Source organism: Colobus angolensis, unplaced genomic scaffold (genome assembly GCF_000951035.1).
Source record: "Colobus angolensis palliatus isolate OR3802 unplaced genomic scaffold, Cang.pa_1.0 Scaffold168, whole genome shotgun sequence".
NCBI classification, from domain to species: domain Eukaryota; kingdom Metazoa; phylum Chordata; class Mammalia; order Primates; family Cercopithecidae; genus Colobus; species Colobus angolensis.
The window spans coordinates 3,547,560-3,557,268 of NW_012114799.1; the positions used below are offsets into that span (position 1 = coordinate 3,547,560).

Consider the following 9,709-nt stretch of genomic DNA (forward strand, 5'->3'; position numbering starts at 1 on the left):
TCATGATGTTATTAAATTCAGTCTAAAATCTGGCTATCATGATGAATGCACCACCTCAAAAAATATTGCTGTCACATGTGGTTCCATTTCTTCTTTCTGCCCTAGAATTGTGTCTGTGCGATACAAAGGACTTTGTTCCACCCATATTCCAACTCCAATCTGCCTGTAGTAAAGACAGATGGCAGCTCAATGGTCTCTAGAATGATCACTCCTATGTTGCATTTGCCCAGAGGATGGGTGGTAAGAAACACCCCTTGGACAGTTTCCATCCTAGTCTGCCCCTCTAGGGGTGTGAACGTCCACCAGCCACTTAGAGGTCATATGGTTCTAGAAAGAACCTTTAGTGGTCCACTGCCATCCAGCCAGATGTTCAATGAGCTGTCAAATTATTGGAGCTTGAGCTCTCAGATGAAGTATAAGAGTAGAAAGGTCATGAAGGGTCCAAAGACGCTGTGTCTATCTTATGCTACTATCTGCCTGTATGACTTGGCCTCTGAGCCTTCCGAGTATTCCTCAATCTACACCTTGTAGGCAGTCTGCCTATGCCTGCCACAGCCCTCCCCCACCTCCAAGAGTTAACAGAGCGACTCTATAAGCTGGAAACAGTAAACTAAAGCTCAGAGATGTGTGGCAGACTCGCATGTCCCTTTAGACACAACAGTAAACATCCCCCCTCCCAAAAACATAACTCATTTTCTCAACCACCTTTGCAGCTAGGGGTGAATATGTGACATGAATCTGGCTGATGAGAAGCAAGAGGAAGGTAATAGGTGAGAATGCTGGGCAAGTTCCATAAAAGGGAGCCGACTAAGCCAGTATATTCCTTGCAGCCCTGGCCCATTCCCTTCCTCCTGCTAGAAATGTGAATGAGAGGGTTGGAGGTTGACAGCCATCTCATGCCCATGAGACAGCATGCACTAATGATCCTGGAAGACAGCAGATAGAAGTAGCCTGCATTTCTGATGACATTGTGAAGCTGCTCTCCTAGTCCCAAACTGACTATGTCCAGACTTCTCGTTACGCCAGAAAAATAAAACCTTTCATTAGAATAAGTCACTATTTTCTTAGCATCTAGTACTTAGAGTTGAACATGAGTTCTAAGTGATACAGGATAGTTATTACTGAATAATCAACTACCCAGTAAGTGATGGAGGAAGGAAGGACTTTTTTTTCTCATTTCTTAATCAGTGCTGTTCTAGGTTCTGAATAGGAATATTTGGTACTTAGTCGGCATTCAGTATTTACCTACCAATTCTAAGCACGAAGAAGACAACATAAATTGTCTGCATAACATCTAAATTGTATTTCCTGGATCCAAGTTCACCCTTGTACTTTCCATGACAATTTGAGTTATGACAACTGAGTGAGATAAAAAGCTTCGCACAATGTGTGGCACATTTAACGTGTTCCTCATTTAATGTAGGAAATGCATTCTGTGAACTTGGGATCTAGTCAAATCTATGCAAGAAAGAGACTTTATCTGATTAGACTTCATAGAGATATGTTCCTGAAATCCCAACTGATTACAGGTTACTAAGAAGTATGGGTTTACTTAAACTATAGTGTAAATAAACTTGGATTAATAGAAATATTATATAAAAGGCATACTAATTTTAAAAGTTAAATTTGAAAAGTTACATGCTTATTTGGGAACTGATGGCCTCAACATAACCAGTGTGGCCCCATGGGGGCAAGTATTGGTTGTCATTTACTGATAGATAATCACAAGGCATAACTTAGACTCCACCGAACCGTGGCCCCCAGCAAGGGTAGGAAACTGTCCTCGGGGACTTTACACACTAATGCATGATTCTGTCAACAAAGGGCTTGGTGGCACCTACTTCCAATAAAAGGCAAGTTACCCACACTGCAGAGAAGCTGGGAGGGTGGATACCAGGCTCAGGAGTCGCTGGAGCACTGGGGCATCCAAACACAGCCTGCTGGTCAGCACCGCTGTCTGTCTCCCCTTTCACCCTGTGAAATTGCTGCAGTGCGTCAGTCTGTCAAAACAGCCAGTTCCAGCTCCAGAGAGAGATTTTTGTTCATGGGCCTTTTGTTTGTTTGTTTGTTCTTGGAGGTGAAGAGTTCCTCTGATTTCTCTCAGATAACGAGCTGCTGACACTGCTTTACAGCTGCACCGATTAAGGACCAAATACTCTTATTCAGAACCTAGAACAACACTGATTAAGAAATGAGAAAAGGCCGGGCGCGGTGGCTCAAGCCTGTAATCCCAGCACTTTGGGAGGCCGAGACGGGTGGATCACAAGGTCAGGAGATCGAGACCATCCTGAGCTACACAGTGAAACCCCGTCTCTACTAAAAAATACAAAAACTAGCCGGGCGAGATGGCGGGCGCCTGTAGTCCCAGCTACTCGGGAGGCTGAGGCAGGAGAATGGCGTAAACCCGGGAGGCGGAGCTTGCAGTGAGCCGAGATCGCGCCACTGCACTCCAGCCTGGGCGACAGAGCTAGACTCCGTCTCCAAAAAAAAAAAAAAAAAAAAAAAAAGAAATGAGAAAAAAAGTTCTTCCTTCCTCCATCACTTACTGGGTAGTTGATTATTCAGTAATAACTATCCTGTATCACTTAGAACTTACGTTCAACTCTACTAGATGTTAGATGACACTGCTTTACAGCTGCGCTGGGTCTAGAGAACAATGTTGTGTGCCTTTTACTACCCAGTTTGATCCTCTCTGCTGTGTTTCTTTGAGACAGACTCGGGCCCTTAACTTACCCAGCTTTGTTTGGTTTTTTCTTGCCAGTTTTCATGGGCTAAAGTGATTTTCTAGAACATGAAATAAAGGCAAAAAGAGAGGCAACAGAAGAATTAACAACCTTCTTAGTGGAATACATTCAACTCAAGAGAGTTGAGGGTACTCATTGGCAGAGAGAGTTTGTGTCGTACCGTGCCAGCTGTCATTGTCTAAGAGTGTGCAGAACAATTTCTACTCTCATTGGTTTTGAGTAAAAGTATACAACGGCACTTGAAACATGGAGATAAAATTATAACAGTAAATTGCAATGGATTTTTCATACACGCACACATACATACATAAATCCTCTTAGGGAAAAAGTTCAGAAACCACATAATAAATTAGTACAGTGCAGATTTCATTTAACCTTCATATCAACCATACAGGGGAGGTATTATCATGATGCCCATTTTGCAGACAAGAATACTGAGTCACAAAGAGGTTACGTAATTGCCTGCAGCCACCGGTGTCGTAAATGAAAAAGCTGCTATTCACACCTTGGCAGTTAGGCTCCAGAGTCTTAACCACTGTGCTACGCTGCTGTCAGGTAAGGGTAGCGTTTATGTTTTATTCCTTTTTAATTTCCAGTTTCTAACAAAAGGCCTGGCAAAAGACAAAACCTTAACAAATGTTTTTGAAAGAAAGAACATAGTATTTACTTGTTACAAAGGGAGAAGAATGAATAACTTTTTGGAGTCAGTACATATATATTCCGTGTAATGAAATCTGCACTGTACTAATTTATTATGTATAATTATTATGTATAAGCATGTATTCTGCAAACCCAGAGGGAAGAGACCAGCCCCTAACAGGGAGATCAGGAAGGGCTTCTTAGAGAAGATGAGCGACATGGTCCTAAAACTGCATCTTGCAGGATAAGCAGGAGTCCCTCACAGGGACAGAGAAAGAAGCAGAGACCCTGGAATATCCAGGCACCTAATTTGGTTTGGGGTTTTGTTTTAGTTTTTTTGTTTGTTTGTTTGTTTTGTTGGTTTTGGGGGTTTTTTGGTTTGTTTTTTGGGGTTTGTTGTTGTGGTTGTTTTTGCTTGTCTGGGGACTGACTCCACCTTCTTCCAGGTCCTTGCAGGACCTGTGGGAAGAGACAAGCCCCAGTACAGCAAGAGCTCCTTACTGGAGTAGAGCAGGAGTGCAGGGAGTCTCCCTTTTGAAACCTTGACCCTGACTCCTCAGTCCTTGGACAATCGGCCAGGCTCCCAGCTGTCATCACTTCTCACACATGATTGGTATGACTGAGCCAATTTCAACCAGAAATCCGCTGCAGTGGGATTCCCCATGCAGGCATCAGAAGAGCTGCGCTTCCTCTAAGTCTGGAGGGCCCCAAATGTACAGAAGAGGAGAGCAGCTCCCAGGGAGGGCTGGGGATGGTGGGGTGGAGAAAGAAGGGCTCACAGTAAATTCCAGCCTTCTGTCTCAGCTGTCTCTGAGTTTCCCCCCAAAAAACCCAAGCCCAGCCTCAAAGAGAACCAGGTCTGGCCAGGCGTGGTGACTCACGACTGTAATCCTAGCACTTTGGGAGGCCAAGGCAAGTGGATCACGAGGTCAGGAGATCGAGACCATCCTGGCTAACACAGTGAAACCCCGTCTCTACTAAAAATACAAAAAACATTAGCCAAGTGTGGTGGTGGACGCCTGTAGTCCCAGCCACTCAGGAGGCTGAGGCAGGAGAATGGCTTGAACCCAGGAGGAGGAATTCCAGTGAGCCGAGATAGCGCCACTGCACTCCAGCCTGGGCAATGCAGGGAGACTCCATCTCAAAAAAATAAAAATAAAAAGAGAGAGAGAACCAGGTCGAATTTGTGTAGAAGAGTAAGGATCAGCAAAACCTCTCCTTTCACTCCATCCTCCTAGCTGTATGTGAGTGTGTAAAGAGACTTTTCAGGAGCTCAACAAAAGCAGGATCTCACTCATGAAATTCACAACCTGAAGCCTCACAGGTCGGAAGACTCCAACCTTCTTCCTTTAGAGTTGAGTTTAAATGTAAGAACTCTTGCGGGCAGCAGCCGTGGACTCACTCTCTCACCTACCATCTTTCCCTTTTAGCCAAATGAGTTCTGTAACAATCCTGGTGCCAATTAGCTAATATCCCAGAGGGGATATGAGGAAGGAGAGGCAGGGAAGGGGGTTACAGAGGTAGGTCAGTAAAAAACAAAACAAAAGCGTGTACACCATTGCTTGATTTCATCCTCCAAAGACCAGCTCCCAGTAGTTGACACCCATCAGAAAGAAGCAATGCTGGATGAATAACAACATGTTCACCTGGAACTCGGTAATTATATAGCTGCAAGTTGGTACCTGCTAACTGTACTTAAGGAGCATTTTGCCTTGGGAGCTGCAGATTTATAGGATTCCCACAACTAGAGGGGCTGTTTTACAGTCAACCTTATTCATGGAGTTCCCCAAATATGTGTACAACATGAACTCAACAACCATGGCACTAATACCGTGGTTCTGTGTAACCCTGGGTATCATGTGCCAACCCCAATAAACTCTTCTTATTCATGCCTTGTCGGACAGCACTGGGTAAGGAGAACCTCAGAGGAGATCGTAACCATAAGTGAAGGCAAAGTTATTAAGTTCACACTAAAATCAAAACAGCGATACTGGCCCCACTCTGTGACCAATAATATTTTTGAAAATATCTAATTTTTTTTTTTAGGTTTTCTATGCTTATTCAGAGGTGATTCAACTATAGAATAAAGCCCTTTTAGCATTACAAAATCCAATGATTTTGAATTTTATTTTGTTTTGCTCAGCAATACAGTTGCATTTTACTTTCATAATCCTGAATAGATTCTCTTATTTGGAGTTTTTCATGCATTCAGGTATTTAGCATGATGTCTGAAGTGGTCAGTAATAAAGATGGCAATGAAGTAGTAGCTATGATCATAACCCTCTTGTAATTGAAAAACAATGGGGATTTTCTTTTCTGTCCAGGCAGCTATGAAGTTATCAGGGAGTAACTGTCCATCTGAAAGAAACTGGTCATCTTTTCCTTGATCAATTAGTATGTCCAGCTGAGATCCTGGATAGGATTTCACAAGACGGGTAGCATCATAAGCCTTCCATTTACTTTGATCTGTTCCCAAATATCCACTAAAGGCTTTTTTGCCCCAGGGTTGCAAACTGGAGCAAATGCTGACACAGATTTGTATTTTCCAGGATTTTTCAAAGCACAGATCAGAGCTCCATGGTCTCCCATGGAGTGGCTAAAAACAGACATCCTTTGGGGTTCCACTGGAAAATTGGCATTTATGAGTTGGGGAAGTTCCTCCACGACATAAGAGTACATTCTGTAGCTGGTTTTCCAAGGATCTTCAGTGGTATCAACATAAAATCCAGCACCAGTGCCAAAGTCCCAGCTCTCATCTTCTCCTTTACTATTGTAGCCACGAGGGCTGGTATCTGGAGCAATGACAACAAGACCATGTTCTGAAGCAGCTTGATGATAACTAGATTTTGATATAAAATTTTGTTCTGTGCAAGTTAAACCTGAGAGCCAATACAGTGCAGGGCACTTTTCCGTTTCTGCCTTTGGTGGCAAGTAGACAGCAAATTTCATTTTGCAGTTCAGTTGAACACTGTCATGTTCAGAAACTTTCTGCAATCCCCCAAAGCACTTGTTGCTGGAAATCTGCGTCAGTGCCATTCTTCTCCTGTCCAATTGCTGATTGCTTTTTGCTTGTACCAAATGGTAGATGATTCTCCTGCGGCAGAGTGACCAGAAGAAATGGCCCAAAGTAAAAGCGAAAATATCTAATTTTTAGGTGTTTTGTTTGTTTTGTTTGATTTTTGTTTTTTAGCAACAGGGTTTTGCCATATCCACCAGGATGGTCTCAAACTCTGGTGCTCAAATGATCCTCCTGCCTTGGTCTCCCAAATCACTGGGATTACAGGCATGAGCCACAGTGCCCATCCCCAGATTTTCAGTCTGTACTGCCTCCTTTCTTCCCCTCCCCTGGTAACAAAAGGTGTGTTCCTAAAATACTCTGGTCAATGATAGCGAACGGATTGATCTAATGGGGGAGAAGCCAGGAAAGCCTTCTTCCCAGGAGTTTTCAGACTAGATTTGGGAGAAGAAAGCTCTTTTCTTCTCTGACTGTGAAGACCCAAGCGTAGGAACTAAAGGCTTATGGAGTGGACGGCAGCCATATTCCTCCACCAGGTAGAAATGCTGAGCTGAAAAGATGAGAAACTCTTCCACTATACAGAGAACCAGAGGCAAGAGATGAAGCAGCAAGGACCCCAACAAGCCCTTACCTTGACTCTCCTCTTGCCTTAGATGAACATCAGCCCTAGAGTTTGATTGAGATAAACAATAAATTCAAACTTTAAAAATTTAACTTTTTTTTTAACTTTAGTTTGAGTTAGATTGGGTTTCTGTCATTGGGTTTCTGTAGCTACAAGAGTCTTGACTACTATGATTACTCCACGGATATGATTAGATTTCATAGAGATATGTTCCTGAAATCCTAACTTATTACATATTACTAAGAATTATGGGTTTAATTATTAAAACTATAGTGTAAATAAACTTGAATTAATAGAAATATATTATAAAAAGTATACTAACTTAAAAAATTAAATTTGGAAAGTTATATCTTATTTGGGAACTCCAAATAAGAGTTTGGCTCCAACATAGCCAGTAATAGTGGAGGGAAGGGAACTCTAGGCCAGAAATATAATTATCAAGAAAATTATAAACTGTTTAGTCTCAACCACTATACTAAAAACATGGGTTTGTAATGCCATATATACACCTACCGATGATGGAAAAAGTGTAAAAAGACTTGTAGTGTCTTCTCATTGATTTGTATACTAGAACAAGCCAGGTTATCTTACAGTAACAACCCCCAAATTCAGTGGCTTAATGCAACAGAGGATTTTTGAGCAAGCCAGGTGCTTCCTCAAGGCATCTTTCCCCCATGTTGTGGCTCAGGGCTCCCAGTTGCTTTAATCTTGCAGGTCTGACCCTATACCAAAGCCTCCTCCATGATCACATGCCCAAGGAAAGACACAGAGAGGGGTGTGGGCTTTGTACTGCCTCTGCTCACAGATGACCAGAACCAGGCACATGGACCCGTCCACGTGCAAAGGGGTCCCGTCTTACATAGGCATGGAATGGGAAAAGAACCGGGTATGATACTCATAATGTGGGAACTTGTAATGTCTACCACATCGTGCAGTGTATCTTTCCATAACACAAAAGGGAGCTTAGCCAACACAAAAGCCAAGTACAGCTTAGAGGAGGACTGAACAAGGAGTGTTTTTTAATAGCTCGGATGTATCATGCGCACATAATAAACAACAACCTCATTCTCATTCCCAAACATCTATTAAACACAGATCCATGATGTCATGGTTTTCAGCACAGGCCTTTTCAAGTTTTACTGTGATTGCCTCTACCCTTAGCAAGACTAAGATCAGCTGATGGATGCAGACAAAAGGGGTATGTGTAAAAGATGACAGACTGTGAATTCACACATTAATAAAAACCAGAAATGGAAACAAAGACCAAACAGGCAGTGAAGCGTCCCTACATCTGCCTTCTGATCTCATTCCACTCTCTCCAGCTCCATCTTCTACCCTCAAGAGTCTCTTGCTTTATCCCACTTCGATGTTGCAGGCTAAAAGATAACATTGCTCAAAACCCTGAAAGATAAGGGTCCCAGGACTCCTCTTTCTGTGCCCATCTCATCCTCCAACCCATGTGTCCGGCATATGGTTTCCTTCACTCATACATACCAATACCTGATCACCTATTTTGTACCAGGCACTGCAGCAGGAGCTTTATATGTGTTCATCTTATTTAATACCACAACATATCAGGATGATACTGTTGTGCCCATTTTGCAGATGAGAAAACTGAGAATAACCTAGGTTAAGTGCTCCTGTTCAAGGCTACACATTAATAAATGGCAATGCTAGAACCTGTACTCAGGTCTGAGGACTCCAGAGTCAGATTATGTTATCTATTGTGCTGTACTCCCTTCCTAATTGATATGGTTTGGCTGTGTCCCCATCCAAAGCTCGCATTGAATTGTAAATCAACAATTCCCATGTGTCCTGGGAGGAACCCAGTATGAGAACAGACTACTACAGTAAATTGGTACCAGTAGAGTGGGGCGCTGCTGAGAAGATAACTGAAAATGTGGAAGCGACTTGGGAACTGGGTAACAGGCAGAGGTTGGAACAGTTTGGAGGGCTCAGAAGATAGGAAAATGTGGGAAAGTTTGCAACTCCCTAGAGACTTGTTGAATGGCTTTGACCAAAATGCTGATAATGATATGGACAATGAAATGCAGGCTGAGGTGGTCTCAGATGGAGATGAGGAATTTGTTGGGAACTGGAGCAAAGGTGACTCTTGTTATGCTTTATCAAAGAGACTGGCAGCATTTTGCCCCTGTCCTAGAGGTTTGTGGGACTTTGAACTTGAGAGAAATGATTTAGGTATCTGGCAGAAGAAATTTCTAAGCAGCAAAGCTTTCAAGAAGTGACTTTGGTGCTGTTAAAGGCATTCAGTTTTAAAAGGGATACAGAGCACAAAAGTTTGGAAATTTGCAGGCTGCCTATGCAATAGAAAAGAAAAATCCATTTTCTGAGGAGAAATTCAAGCTGGCTGCAGAAATTTGCATAGTAACAGAGAGCCAAATGTTAATCCCCAAAACAATGGGGAAAATGTCTCCAGGGCATGTCAGAGGTCTCCACAGCAGCCCCTCCCATCACAGGCCTGGAGGTCCAGGAGGAAAAAGTGGTTTCATGGGCCGGGCCCAGGGTCCCTGTGCTGTGTGCAGCCTAGGGTCTGGTGCCCTGCATCCCAGTTGCTCCAGTCGTGTCTGAAAGGGGCCAATGTAGCACTCAGGCCATGGCTTCAGAGAGTGCAAGCACCAAGTCTTGGCAACTTGCATGTGGTGTTGAGTGGTTTGAAATGCAGATTCT

At 43.2% G+C, this 9,709-nt stretch overlaps 1 pseudogene across 1 annotated transcript; it reads right to left on the minus strand.

The window, feature by feature from the left end:
* Positions 1-5,506: 5,506 nt before the first annotated feature.
* On the minus strand, positions 5,507-6,512 carry LOC105508783 (annotated as a pseudogene). The gene has a single exon (XR_001001329.1). The product of XR_001001329.1 is annotated as an S-formylglutathione hydrolase pseudogene (transcript).
* Between the last annotated feature and the right edge of the window lie 3,197 nt (positions 6,513-9,709).